Below are 13,646 nucleotides of genomic sequence, written 5' to 3'. Positions count from 1 at the left end.
ACATCTTTCCCTCAGGAACGAGCAGTAGTTCCTGGGAAGGAACCCGGGCAGCCTTCTGTAGGCAGAGGGGGGACCTTATCACCACTTACAACTACCTGAAGGGAGGTTGTAGAGAGGTGGGTGATGGTCTCTTCAGCCAGGGGACTGGAGATGGGACAAGGGGAAACGGCCTCAAGCTGCCCCAGGGCAGGGTCAGCTTACTAAAAGAGTTGTCAGGGCCTGGAACAGGCTGCCCAGGGAGGGGCTGAGTCACCTTCCCTGGATGTGCTTATAAAAAGGGTAGATGAGGTGCTTAGGGATATGGTTTAGCTTATGATGGGAACGGCTGGACTGGATGATCTTAAAGGTCTTTTCCAACATGGTGATTCTGTGATTCTGCGTGTGAGCAGCCCCTGCTCAGCCCCTGCTCAGCCCCTGCTCAGCTCCTGCTCAGCCCCTGCTCAGCCCCTGCTCAGCCCCTGCTCAGCCCCTGCTCAGCTCCTGCTTTCGGTGGCGAGGTTAGGGAGGAAGGTCTGTCACACCCTCCTCTGATGTCCATCCCCACTCCCTGTTTTTCCAATAAAATACAGAATTGGGAGAGTTTGCAATTGCTGCTGCAGTCACTGAGGGGGGTTCCATGGCTCGGGGCTCCCTCTGCCCACACCCGCTGCTGAACAACCACACGTTCCCTCTGTAACAGCGTTTGTTACACGCTGGCTGTGGCCACCTGGGATCCTGCGCCCAGGGGGAGACTGCAGCCGGGCTGGAAGGCTGCTCCAGGTGAGCAGCTGATTCCCAGTGTGCTGCCAGGATGGTGGGAGGAAGGCAAATCCCTTGGTAGGCTTTCTGTGGAGCTCCCACTGCCCCACGCAGCGTTACAGGAGGTTGCACAGGAAATAATGATGTGATCATCTCCCCTGTGCCTTTTGGTACCTGCCAGCTAATTAATAATGATGGGTCAACAGTTTTTAGGCTTTGAGGATTAACACCAGGTTTAGAAGAGGATCACCCGTGGCTGAGCTGCAGCGTGCAGCTGTGGGCAGGTGGGGTACAGCAAAGGATGACCCATATTTAGAAGATTTAAAAGAAAAAAGAGTTCACACTATGGATGTGACAGTAACAAACTTAATCCTCTTCTTCCTCACCTGCCCCAGCATATTTAATCCCTCTTATTTAGGGCAAAACAAAGACTTTTGCTTTGTCAGGGGAACAGGTTTTTTGTGGTGAGATGACCCAGTTCCCCAAACTTCACGTTATTTAAGAATTGCCTCCTTGCTGTGTGGCAGCTGAGGGGTTGGTGGCATCTGGTGGCCCAACAGAAGGTCGCTGTGACCTCATCAGTTGATCTCTATGTGTACTTTGGGAAGCCTGTGAGGTCCTGGGCGCTTCGTTGTGAGGTAGATCCTGGCTTGGACAAGCTGTGGACTCTGCTGTGGTGCATGTCTGTGCTTCAGCTTCAAAGCTTGGCTGTTTGGTGCTAGATGCTTTCTAAAGGCTTTCATTTCTACAGACGTGGGGTTGAGTCATCTGGAGGGGGGCTGATCAGGACCCTGCATCTCATTGCTGAACCAGAGTGGTGCTTCCTCCTGTCCCCTGGGTGTGTTTAACAGAGGGGAGATAAGGTGCTCAGGGATCTGGGTCAGCACAGGACAGGGACGGTTGGTCTGGATGATCTTAAAAGTCTTTTCCAACCCTGTGAATCTGTGATTCTGTCAATGTGGGTGTTACATTTGAGTGCTGAAGCTTTTGTAACCCCAGAGGTACTTTGGAAACAGGCGCCAGCAGCAGAAGGCTGACATTGGGCAGAGCACAGCAGCTGTGGCCCTTCGGTTTGTCCTGACCAGGAGCAGGGCCCAGCCCATGTCTCAACACAAAGGAATCCCTGCATGGCCCCGTGGTTTGTGTCAAAGCCTTGGGCTCTCAGCACACAGGGTGGAATAAAAAGGTGTTTTGAACTGTTTGTGTATGACAAAGGGTAGATGGGTGGGCAGGGGGCGACCCCTGTGCCTTAAAGCTGAGGGGCTTTGCTGCTCTTTGGCGTGGGCACCTCTAGCCTGTGGCTGTAGATGAGCGTGGGCCTGTCCGGAGCGGCTGTGGAAACGCCGTGTCTGGGTGTTTGTGGTCTCTACCCCTGGAAGAGGTGCTGATTCCTTGGGCCTCAACTTTGGAAACAGTTGGTTGCAAAGCAATGAAAAAGTGTTTTCCCATTTGAGAGGCAGAAGAAGTTGGTGCTTCAGCCTTTTCCTTACAACTCTGTGACCTCCTGGCTCCTCCGGCCAGAGGACTGTCCTTCCAGCTCAGCTCTCACAGCACCAGAGATGACAGCATGGGAATAAAATAGTCTGGGGCAGCTGGTTCTTGCAGAGCAGGGTGAAAAAGCTCCATGTTTTCCATTTGCCTGATCAGGTGTTTGGGGGCTTGGGAGGGTTGGGTTTGCAGGGTTTTTTGCTGCCGTTCCCAGTCCTGTTAAAACAAGCTTTGAATGGTGGGTTTGTACCTGTTACCTGGGACTGGTGGGCTGAGGAGATGGTGGGAGCACAGGTGGAGTGTGGTAGGAATTAGGAGATGGGCTGGGAAACCCTGGGAGGGGGGAGTAGGGCTTCAAAGGCTTCAGGATAATCCTTGCAAGAGCAACTCCTGGCCCTGGAGCAGCTCCCTGCAGAGATGGGGATCTGCCAGAGCGGTGTGTGGGTCTGTGCCCCAGGCAGGGAGAGCAGCAAAGGAGAAGGAAAATGCCTGAAAAGGGGGAGGAAAGGGGGATTATAAAGATTAGCTCCAATTAGATACATGCACTTTAAACATCAGATCCTATTAAACACTCCTGGTTTAAAACCAGGCCCTATTATCTGGTTGCAGCTTCCACACAAAGTCCTGTTAAGTGGAGCTGCTTTGAAATCCCGGTCCTCAGACACAGCCATTATGGAGATCAGGCCCTATTAAATATATTCAGTTTGATGTTTGGGCCCTGTTAAGCACAGGCAGTTCAAAGCTGGTCTCCAATTAAGCTGAGGTGGTTGGAGAAGTGGAGCCCATGGGGAAAGGGGACCTGAGGAGCAGCTCTGAGTGTTGGCAGCTCCTCCCTGGTGGCACCCTGGTGCCTCTTGCCAGCTGTGGGCAGGGTGCTCATGGTCCTGCCTGACCCCACCTTAGTTACCCCATGTGAAAGAAGGTAGGGTGGTCTCCAGGCTGGTGGAGACCAGAGGTGGAGATGTTTTGGAGGTGATGCTTCCTCCAACAAGTGGAATATTGCTTACTGGGTCAGAGGCTTGGAAAATTGGGGGAATAAAAGGGCACCCTGTGTCCCCCTGGATTTTCTCTGCCTTTGAGATGTGTCAGCAGGCTGTGGCATCTGAACTTTTCAGATCCAGGGCCCAGGTGGGGTGGTTGTGGAGAAGGGAGGAACATCCTCCATAGCCCCAGGGTGTTTGGGGGTCCCACAGGCTGTGGATTACAAGGAAATGTGGGCACTCCCCTGCCCTCTGAAACCCAAAGATCCATCATGTGCTGCCTCTCGCAGGAGGGACTTTGTGGTCCAGGAGCTGCCCTGGCAGTGTGCTGGGGTCTGCAGTCCTCTGAAGAGCCTGCTGTTGCCTATTTCCAGTTTTTCAAATTATTTTTCCCTACCAAATCTTTTTTGGGAGGCTCTTTGCTCCGGTGAGTGCAGGTGGTGGAAAGGAAGCTATGGGTGCATCCCATGGGCGGTGGGTGAAGACGTGGGGATGGGGCACTGGGTGCAGAGGCAGGGTGGGACCGAAATGCCTCGCTGTGTCCGAGGAGACCTTGTCCCTGCACGGAGGGAGGAGCACTGCAGGCAGAGGGGATGCCCTGGCAGGCAGAGGGGTGCTGTGACGGGCAGCCTGGCACCCATGGCCCTGAGGATTGGCACACAGCAGCTATGTTTTACCATTCCCCAAATGCAGAGGAGTGTAAACATCTAATGATGGCTGGAGCGTGGGTTTTATGGGTGGATGGGGAGTGCTGTGCTTCTTACTGCTCACCACAGAGGGGCTGAAACAACGTTGAACCTAGAAGCTTCATCTGGATTTTGTGAGCTGGGAAGAGCTGGCAAAGAGGAGCAGTTGGCAGAAGGGAGGGAGGGGATGTGGCCGCCCCCGGGGCCAGGGGGCAGCACCAGCTTCTGGTTTCATCCTGCTCTCCAGGAGCAGGGACTGGCCACCCGAGGGGCCTGTGTGCCAGAACCAGAGCTGATCCCCCTGGATCCCCAGAGCTGATCTTCCCTGGCACATGCCATGGTGCTGGGTGTGATGCTGGGTGGTACCTTGTCCAGCTTCAAACCAGGTTTGGGGGATCGGATGCTGTACAGCCCAGGATGCTACTGCACCCTGCTGAGCAGCAGCCTGGCTGAAGCACCTCCCCAGCAGGGCTGCTCTTTCCTCCAGGGACCCTCTTCTTTTATTATTATTATTATTATTATTATTATTATTATTATTAATTTTCCCTTTTTCTTTCCCCCAGTGAGACCGTGGGCAGTCCCTGGGGGGGGGGGGTGTGGTGTGTCTGTGCAGAAGCAGCTCCACACAGTCCCTGTCTGAGAGGCACCAGAGAGGTTTGGGCAGCAAACCACAGACCCATAGGAGCACCAGGGTTGCCTCTGGTGCTGCACTCCCCCATCTTTGGGGACCACTGAGGCTTCATCGCTGCAGCTGCTGCTGATAATCCCCACCCAGCCCAGGCTGTTCAGGCTGAGCCTGTGCCTCAAGGAGCAGCAGCTGCTGAGAATCTGCCTTTAAACTGGAGGTGTTAGCAGGCCTGGCTTGCTGGATGTGCAGGGAAATGCTATCAAGCTGCTGTGCTATTGATTTAGGTGTTACCTGGGGCTTGCAGCATCACTCCTCTCCCTGCCCGATTGCTTCTGGGCTCTGCTGGGGTGTGTTGACAGGAGCTGCTGCCTTCTTTCCTTGGGATGGGGAGTGGGGTAGCACTGGCAGGGCTACAGCGTGGCCTGGTGCAGCACAGCTCTGTCCCAGCTAAGGAATTTGTGTCCTTCCAGGCTCATTTTTCCCCTGGGAGAATCCAAATGAGAAGGAGCAGCCCCGCTGCAGCAGTGTCACCGTGCAGGGGCTTGAAGGGGACAGCAAGTTTTTAAGGAAACTTCCAAGCTCTCTCACCCTGGATGATGGCTTATCTCTCTGAGAGGAGGATGTCATGAATGCTGATGACCTAAAAGAGGCCACCAAGAAGCAATCCCTTCTCACAGAGGCTGCTTCAGCATCTCCTGCCAGGCAGTAATCCTCCCTCCCGGCCCTCACCTCTTGCCCCGCAGATGCAGCTGGCAAAGCCCCTGAGCAGCTCCAGGCGGTAAGCCCAATAGATAGACTTCATTCTGCTGGCTGGGAAACCCACAGTGCCTGGGGCAGAGTGTGGCTGCTGCATCACCCCCACCTGCCCTGTTCCCAGCACCGTGCTCCCAGGCAGGGCTGGCTGGTCACCATCCTGACCCCAAGCCTCGTGGGACAGGGTCCTTCACTCAATGCCACAGCTCCTGGGGTCACCCCAACCTCCCAAACCCATCCAAGGCTGCTCCTACACCTCCACCCATGCAGCCAGGCTCTGCTGGGCAGCAGTTTAAAGTGTGGATGGTGTTTACAAAGCTCCCTCCTGTTTTCCAGGGCTCCAGCTTGCTGGGAGCAGGGCAGCTGGGTGCAATGCACCAAGCTTCTGGGTGATGCACCAAGCTTTGGGGTGATGGTCTCTTCCCATCTCAGCTTTGGGGTTCCCAGGTCCATCTTGGCACCTTAGGAGCAGCTCTTGAAGCAGCACAGGGGGCACAGAGTGGGGAACCTGGGTTTTTTTAACTTTTGTAAGGGGAGAAAAGTGAATCCTCGATGTTGGTGTGACATGAAATGGTGTAGGAAAGGAGTTGTCTGGATTGCAGGGAGATAGATACCTATTATAGTAAAATGGGGGTAAAATCAGGAAGGCTTTATCAGGGCTGTTCACTGGCAAATCTTGGAGCTCCAGGCTGTGGGTGGGAAGGCTCAGCTCTGAACCCCCAGAAGCGTTTTCGGTCACAATAATCCTGCAGCGATCAGGCAAAACTATGGGGTCCTGTGGGAACCTTGCTGGGGGCCTGGAGGATTTGCCTTGTGGGTCTCTTGAACATGTTTCAGAGTGTAAAGCCACGGGCTGACTCCCCCTGAGGAAAGTGATGCGTGGCGGCAGCGCCACTGTGTCACGGCGAGAGCCAGCACGCGGCGTCCCCGCTGCAGCCCCGGCTTTGCACTTTGTCCTTCCCCATTCACCGTGCAGCAAGGGGCAGTGGATGAAAGGGAGAAGCTCTGAAGTTTCTCTCTCCACACTCTGTCAGCTCTTTCCCCCACCTCTTCCTTTCTTTCCTCTGCGCTTGGCTGGGCTGTAAAGGTCTCTTTGTTCCTGGCTGCCCTCTGCCCTCGGTGCTCGGCGCGGGGTGAAGTGGCCGGTTCAGGGTCACTGGAGGAGCCTTCCTGGGACGTGCCATGCTTTGTTAGTGGTGGCCCTGCCACACGTGTCCCCCCAAGGCTGTGGTGCTCACTGGGAGCCACACAGGCTCTGATGTGACCGAGGAGGTGAAGCTTTTCTGCAGCGCTGGGTACCACATGCGACCGCGTTCTGTGAAGGAGATGTGAGCTGTGCTGGGCTCTCCATCCTATTGCAATGGGATTCAGGTCCCTGGGAAGGGGGGTTTAAAGACCCTTTAGTGCTACAATTCATGGTCAGTTGTCACTGTCCCCATCCCAGCTTGGTGTGAGATGGCAGGCTTTGCCTCTGTGTTGCTCCATGGCAGTGGCCCTGGCTGCGGTGTGGGATGCTCCCTGGGCTCCATGCTGGCAGGAAGATGGAGACTTTAAAAAAGCTGTTCATTAACCTATTTCTGTTTTCTGGCTGCTGGAGTTATTTTTAGGCCCCATCTCTTTCCTGCATGACCAGAGTTTTACCACTTGAGGCAATTGGATTGATGAAAACCCATCTCCAGGGTTGTTTAGACCCCAAATTAAGTGGCATGAGGAGAACAGTTGAAAAGCAGCAATCTGATTTACAGGGTCTTCACTATCCAATACGTGATGGGGAGGCGAAGCTGGAGACAAAAGGGCAACCAGATGTAGGAGGAGCTCAGGTGAGGAGCCTCTGGGGACCTGTGGGAGAATGGGAGATGATCAGGCTGGAGGTGCCAGGGCAGGACCAGGTGCTATGGAGCACATTCTTGCTGTGTGCCAGCAGCTTCAGGGGCAGGATGGGGGCAAGTGGTGGCTGTTGGGAAGTGGGAGATTCTTCACATGCTCAGACAATTCCAGGGCATCCAGAAGGACAAACCTTAACCCCTGTGGTGTTTTTTCTCTTCAGGTGGCCATGGCTCTTCTGGCCCTCGATCCAAATGCCCAGTCAGCTTGAGCCCTGTGCTGCCGACCCCTCAGAGACGATCTGCAGCTGCAGCTCCCAGACGTCAGTGACACGTTATGGGAAAGCAGCCAGCTTAAGGTCCCCTCTGTCCAATTTCACTCTCTACCCTTTTGTAGTTGGGCAAGAAAACAGCCATTGGCTGCTCATTCCAACAGTGCCTGGCTCTCACCTGATTGTTAACTGGTGTTCCCTGTTTTGAGGTGCTTTTTGCTTCCTGGTAATTGGTGCTGGGTTGCTGGGGGGGAACTGTCTGCATGACTGGGGAGATTTAGGGAGTCGGTAACAGAAGGGATGGTATCAGGGTCTGGTACTTTAGCAGGCTGTGGTAATCCAAAGCTGATTATAGCTGGGCTGGCGCAGTGGGAAACTCAGGACATATTGGATACTGACACTTCCCAGCAGCGTGGGGCCATCTGTGCGTGCTGGAGACGGGGAGGGCTCGCCTCTGGTTGCATGGAGGGGAAGGAATAGTGACCCCTTTCCCTTGGAGATCTCAGTGGCTGGTCCCATTTGCTAAAGGAGGTGAGGGGAAAAAGGGGTGTTGGAGGGGTAAAGAGGCACCTGCATCCCCTCACTGGGCTGTGAGTGTGCCCATAGCCAGCGCTCACATTCCACTCCCATGACAAAGTCCTGTCTGGGACTGCTCCCCGTGGGCACGGGTCAGTCCTGCCCAGCCACCCAGAGTGGGCAGGTTTATTCCCCTGGGCTTGGCTGTGCTGCCTGTGATGATCAACACAGGGGCTGCAAAGCAGGTACATCAATTCCAGGCATCAAGGGAGCAGTGATGTATCTCTGCCTGGGCAGAGAGGTGTCTCTCACCTCTGTCATGCTTTGTTAATGAATGCTGGGGATTTGAGCACCTTCTGTCCCATAAATCATAGAATCATAGAAATTTTTGGGTTGGAAGGGATCTTTAAAGCCCATCTATTCTAACCCCCTGCAGTGAGCAGGGACATCTTCACTAGATCAGGTCACTCAGAGCCCCATCAAGCCTGACCTTGAATGTCTCCAGGGATGGGGCCTCCACCACCTCTCTGGGCACCCTGGGCCAGTGATCCACCACCCTCACATGGAAGAACTTTTTCCTAATGCCCAACCTAAATCTTGCCTTTTCTAGTTTAAAACATCACCCCTCGTCCTGTTGCTACACGCTCTTGGGACCAGTTCTTCCCCAGCTGCCCTACAGGCACCTTTCCCTGCTATAGGGTCCCACCTGAGGCTTCCCTTCTCCAGGCTGAACCAGCCCAACTCTCTCAGCCTGGCTTCACAGGAGAGGTGCTCCAGCTCCTCTGACCATTTTTGTGTCTCTCCTCTCAACATGCTCCAACAGGTCCATGTCCTTCTTGGGGGTTGGACCTGATGATCTCTCAAGGTCCCTTCCAGCCCCTATGATTCTGTGATTCTTGTGTTGAGGGCTCCAAAGCTGGTTATAATATTCCAGGTGAGGTAATACACAAAAGCCAAGGGTGTTTGCATTGGTGCTGTCCTTGGAGGAGGGATTTGGGTCAGCCCTGAGGCCCCTGGGCAGGACTGGGCTGTGACTGGGGGATGCTTTTTGTCATTGGTGCAGGGAAGCAAACCCCATGCTCCACCCTGTGCCACACATAAAGGTGCTCTAGTCCAGTCTGACCCTGCCAAACAAGATGAGCTTAGTGTGCAGGTGATTTATCCCTTGGGTACCCATGGGTGCTGCACCTGTGTGTGGGGAACATGGGACCCATGAGCCTTCGTGGGAGGCTGTGAGCTCTGCCAATTGCAGTGTGGCTCCTGCCCTGGGTGCTGGGCGGGGATGGCCCCATGCCAAGGGGGGGCCACAGCTAATCCAGGCTGCTGGAGCTTTTCCCAGTGGAAAAGGGGCTTGTGGGTTGCCCGTGGTGCCCAGTGTTATCCCCACACCACATTGTGTGCCCAGCCTGGGACCACAGACCCCAGAGCTGCTCCTACCTCAGCCTGCCCTTACCTAGCTGTTTTTTGGGGTGTTCATGTCTTTATCTCTGCTCAGTTCCCACTCAAGCACCCGTGTGATGGGGTGTTGTCCCTCTCCAGTCCCCATCACTGGCACTTGGCTTTGGCAGCACCGTGGGATGGTGTCTGAGCCTGTGCTCAGGCTGCCTGGGATCGAGCTGTGCTGTCGATCGCCGCTTTGATTCCTGCTGCTTTATTTACTGGCTCAGTAATAATTTGCTTAATAAAACCCTGCTCAGGCCATTACTGAGTTCCCCAACCTTTTGATTTCCAATGGTGTTCCCAGCCCCAAAGTCACCAGAGGTTCTGCATTTCCCTTGAGGGACTTACAGTCTGAGCTTTATATCAGGTGATTTGGGGTTATATAGGCTGATCTATACAGTTATATATATATATATATATGGTTATATAGGCTGCTTCAGTGATAGGTATGTTGATGGAGCTAGCAGGTGCTATCTCGTTGTGGGATGTTTGGGTTGTTTGAAGAGGTCCATGGCATTGGTGTGTGCAAGGAGACCCCAGCCTGGGACACCTGTGGGTGCAAACTCCAGGGGGGAAAGGCAACAGCAGCTCCTTGACACCTCAAATGGGAGCGCAAGCATAAAGAAAACTTACCTGCCAGGAGGGTGCAGAGAGGTGGGCGATGGTCTCTTCAGCCAGGGGACAGGAGATGGGACAAGGGGCAATGGGCTCAAGCTGCCCCAGGGCAGGGTCAGAGCAGATGGGAGGGAAAAGTTCTTCCCTGGCAGAGTTGTGGGGCTGTGGCACAGGCTGCCCAGGGAGGGGCTGAGTCCCCACCCCTGGGTGTGTTTAACAGAGGGGAGATGAGGTGCTCAGGGATCTGGATCAGGACAGGGATGGTTGGACTGGGTGATCTCAAATGTCTTTTCCAACCTGGTGATTCTGTGACAAGCTCAGCAGCAAAGGTGATGCCCTCATGCAGAGATGGGTCTGACCAGCCCACTGCTTGTGCCAACACTGTGTATGCAGCGATGCTCCACAGTGAGGAAGGCATCATCCTGCTCACTGGTCCAGCACCCAGCGCAGCAGGACCCTGCCTGTGGGCAACGGGAATAGGAACTCACATTAGTAAAAGGAAGCAGAAGCAGAGCCTGGCAGATGCAGAGACACTGGGGCTGTCAGGAGATGACAACACGGCGTGCAGGCTCTGTGTAAGATTAGAAAGTGCTTGGGAATTGTCCCCCTGAGTCTTTAACCAGGAATGGGCAGTATGCAAATGCAGTTAGTTAATCATTGCAAAATAGGACAGGGCTGCTAGGGCCAGAAGGCACTGGTACTCATTATGCATCCTCCTCCTTCCTGAATATGTGGAAGAGAAATGTGATTTTTTTTAAAAAAGGAAGTGAACAAAAGGGAATGGGAAGGTTTCCAGGGTGGAGATGCTTCCACAGACCCTGGTGCTCCTGGGGACATGGTGGGGACTGAGGGGCTGCATCAGAGGCTGCTTTGGGCTTGCTGATTGCCAGGTTTCATTCCTGGTTTTGGAGCTGGTGTCACCTTCCTGGCTGCAGCTGGTTGGCTTGTCCTGACCTTACCTACAGACCTGCTGTATGCCCCAGGGGTAGCTCCAGCCATCTCGGGGTGTGTGTGTGTGGGGGATTTGGGGACCTGTTTGGTCCCATGAGTAGATTTGTCACCCTGAAATAAGGGCACCAGCCACCAAGGTGTGACAGCACAGGGCAGGAGCTGACAGCATCTGTGGGGCAGGGTGGGACGGGCAGGTACCCCCCACCCCTGGCAAGGATGCTGTTTTCTCATCTCTCCTTTTCTCATTTGATATTTTTCACAAACTTTCCAGCTATAAAAAAAAAATAATGTTCCCAATTCGCTGTTTCAGTCTAATTTGGGATGAGAACGAGAGGCTGAAATATTCCCCGGGCCCGAGGTGGGGTTCAGCCCGTTCTATCTATGCAGCTGCACCCATGTCAGCAGCCAGGCTCCCTGCGAGCCACGGCCGCGCCCCGCTCCGCCTCCGACCCGCTCTCGGAGCCGCGGGGCCACGGCTGCCGGCGCCGGTACCCGCTGCGGGGCCGGGATGCGGGATGCTGCGCGGCTCCCGCGCCTGTCCCCTGCGGTGGCTCTGCATCCCCCCCTCCCCCGGCCCCGCGTCCCTCCACGCTGGGGCCACGCAGCCTCCGGGCTGTGGGGGTTTTGGGGGCTTTTTGGGGCTCCCAGCTGGTTTGCTGCCCCTAGATGGCACTGACACCACGCGCACGGCCCCGCAGCACGCCAGCTGCTCGATTCCCTCTTCCCTTACGTGGATTCTGTTGGTTTGGAATGCTGTAAGAGTGGCGGTTGGGTTTGGGGAGCAAGGGGCTGAGTACAGACATAGGCGATGCCATTGAGAGGAAGGAGCCTGGTCGTGCCTCCTGCGGGAGTGGGGTCGTGGTGGGTGCCCGTTCCCTGGGTGTGAGCCCAGTGGGGTCACCAGGGCAGGAGGGTGATGTTTGGGTGTGTGTGTGTGGGGGGAATGCTCTCCCCAACATCCTAACCCACACCTTGCTGTGCCGATTTGACAGGCATGGGCAGGCAGCAGCACACCCTGCAGCCAGGCAGGTCCTTGGCTTCGAGAGGCATCCCAGGTTCTGCTCCTGGTTATCCCCAGTAACAGCTTTGTTCTCCAAATCCCATTTTATGCTTATTTCTCTGTCCCTTGAGTCAGGCACTGAGAACCTGCCTTAAATCCTGGAGCAATGTGAGATCTGTGGATCTTGGGGATGCACCATGAATCACAGACTCACAGAATCACAGGTTGGAAAAGCCCTTTAAGCCCATCGAGTCCAACTGTCCCTGTCCTGTGCTGACCCAGATCCCTGAGCACCTCATCTCCCCTCTGTTAAACACACCCAGGGGTGGGGACTCAGCCCCTCCCTGGGCAGCCTGTGCCACAGCCCCACAACTCTGCCAGGGAAGAACTTTTCCCTGCCATCTGCTCTGACCCTGCCCTGGGGCAGCTTGAGCCCATTGCCCCTTGTCCCATCTCCTGTCCCCTGGCTGAAGAGACCATCGCCCACCTCTCTGCACCCTCCTGGACTGAAGGCAGCAGGAGAGGGAAATTCCCATTCCTGCTTGGCCTGCTGGGAAGGGTAAAATGCTCTGGGTTGTGTGTGAAGGATGATTGCAAGTGGTGTCTGGTCCCCACTCATCCCCATCCCATCCCCTCCCTGCAGCCTCTGTACCCCCAGCACCCTCCTCCTCCCCGTGGGGACTGGGATGCCCTTTTCCCACCATGGGGTTAAATGATGGGGAAGACTTTACAAGGAGACCCCCATGTGTGGGGTGCTGCAGGGGCTTCCACAGCAGATGTCTGTCAGAAAGGAGGGTCCTGGCTGCAAAACTGGAGCCCTGTGGGGTTTTCCAGAGCCCCTCACAGCCTTCTCCAGCTAGGAGTGAGATTAATTATCTGGTGGAAGATAAAGCCCCCACAGCCAGCCAGGCTCACAGGCTGCTTATATTGTCTCCTAGGAAACAAGCAGGACACTTTCCATAGCATTTTGCCTGACCTTGTAGAATAACATGTGAAGAGGGGAACAGCAATGGGGCTGCTCAGGGCCAGCGAGATGCGATGAAGCATCAATGGAGCATCATGGATCATTGCTCCAAAGGGTCTCTCTGGGGTCCCATGGGGTAAAGAAGGGTTAATGGTCTGTCCCACGGGGTTAATTGGCAGGTATTTGAAGGCTGGTGTGATTACCTGCTGTACTTGCTGGGCAGCTTGAAGGAGGGTATCATATGTATATATATATATATATATATATGTATATTTGTCTGTATATAAGGATATATTTGTTCCTATTTCTTAACATTCTGCCATAAGCTGCCTAAAGGATAGTGTGGCATTATTTAAGCTTTATTTAAAGGACAAGTCAGGAGAGATTTCTGGGAAATTGGGGCTATTCCCCATGCAGTGGGTGAGGGGAATGCTTAATTCCCTCCTTTCCAGCACACATTAGCGAGTGTGTGTTGCCAGAGCAGGAGGGATACAGTTTGGCTGGGAAACTTGTGCAATGCAGGATGCAGCTCCTCTCCCAGGGACTGCCATCCTTCCCATCCCCATGGCTCAGAGGGGGATGTGTCACTGTGTCCAGGGGCCTGGGATGTGTCCTTAAGCTGCTTCCCCAACACACCGCGGGGGGGGGGAAGCGAATTTAAACCCATGGCCATGGTCAGGGTTGTGTTGGAAGGAGATGGATGTGAGTGCATCAGCAGTGGAGGGTTGGAAATGACACAGGGCTGGCAAGATGCCTGTGCCCTGTCCTGTAAGAGGGAAGGATGAGGACTGG

This window comes from Gallinula chloropus (genome assembly GCF_964237585.1).
Source record: "Gallinula chloropus genome assembly, chromosome: 16".
NCBI classification, from domain to species: Eukaryota; Metazoa; Chordata; class Aves; order Gruiformes; family Rallidae; genus Gallinula; species Gallinula chloropus.
Note: the sequence above shows the minus strand (reverse complement) of the source record.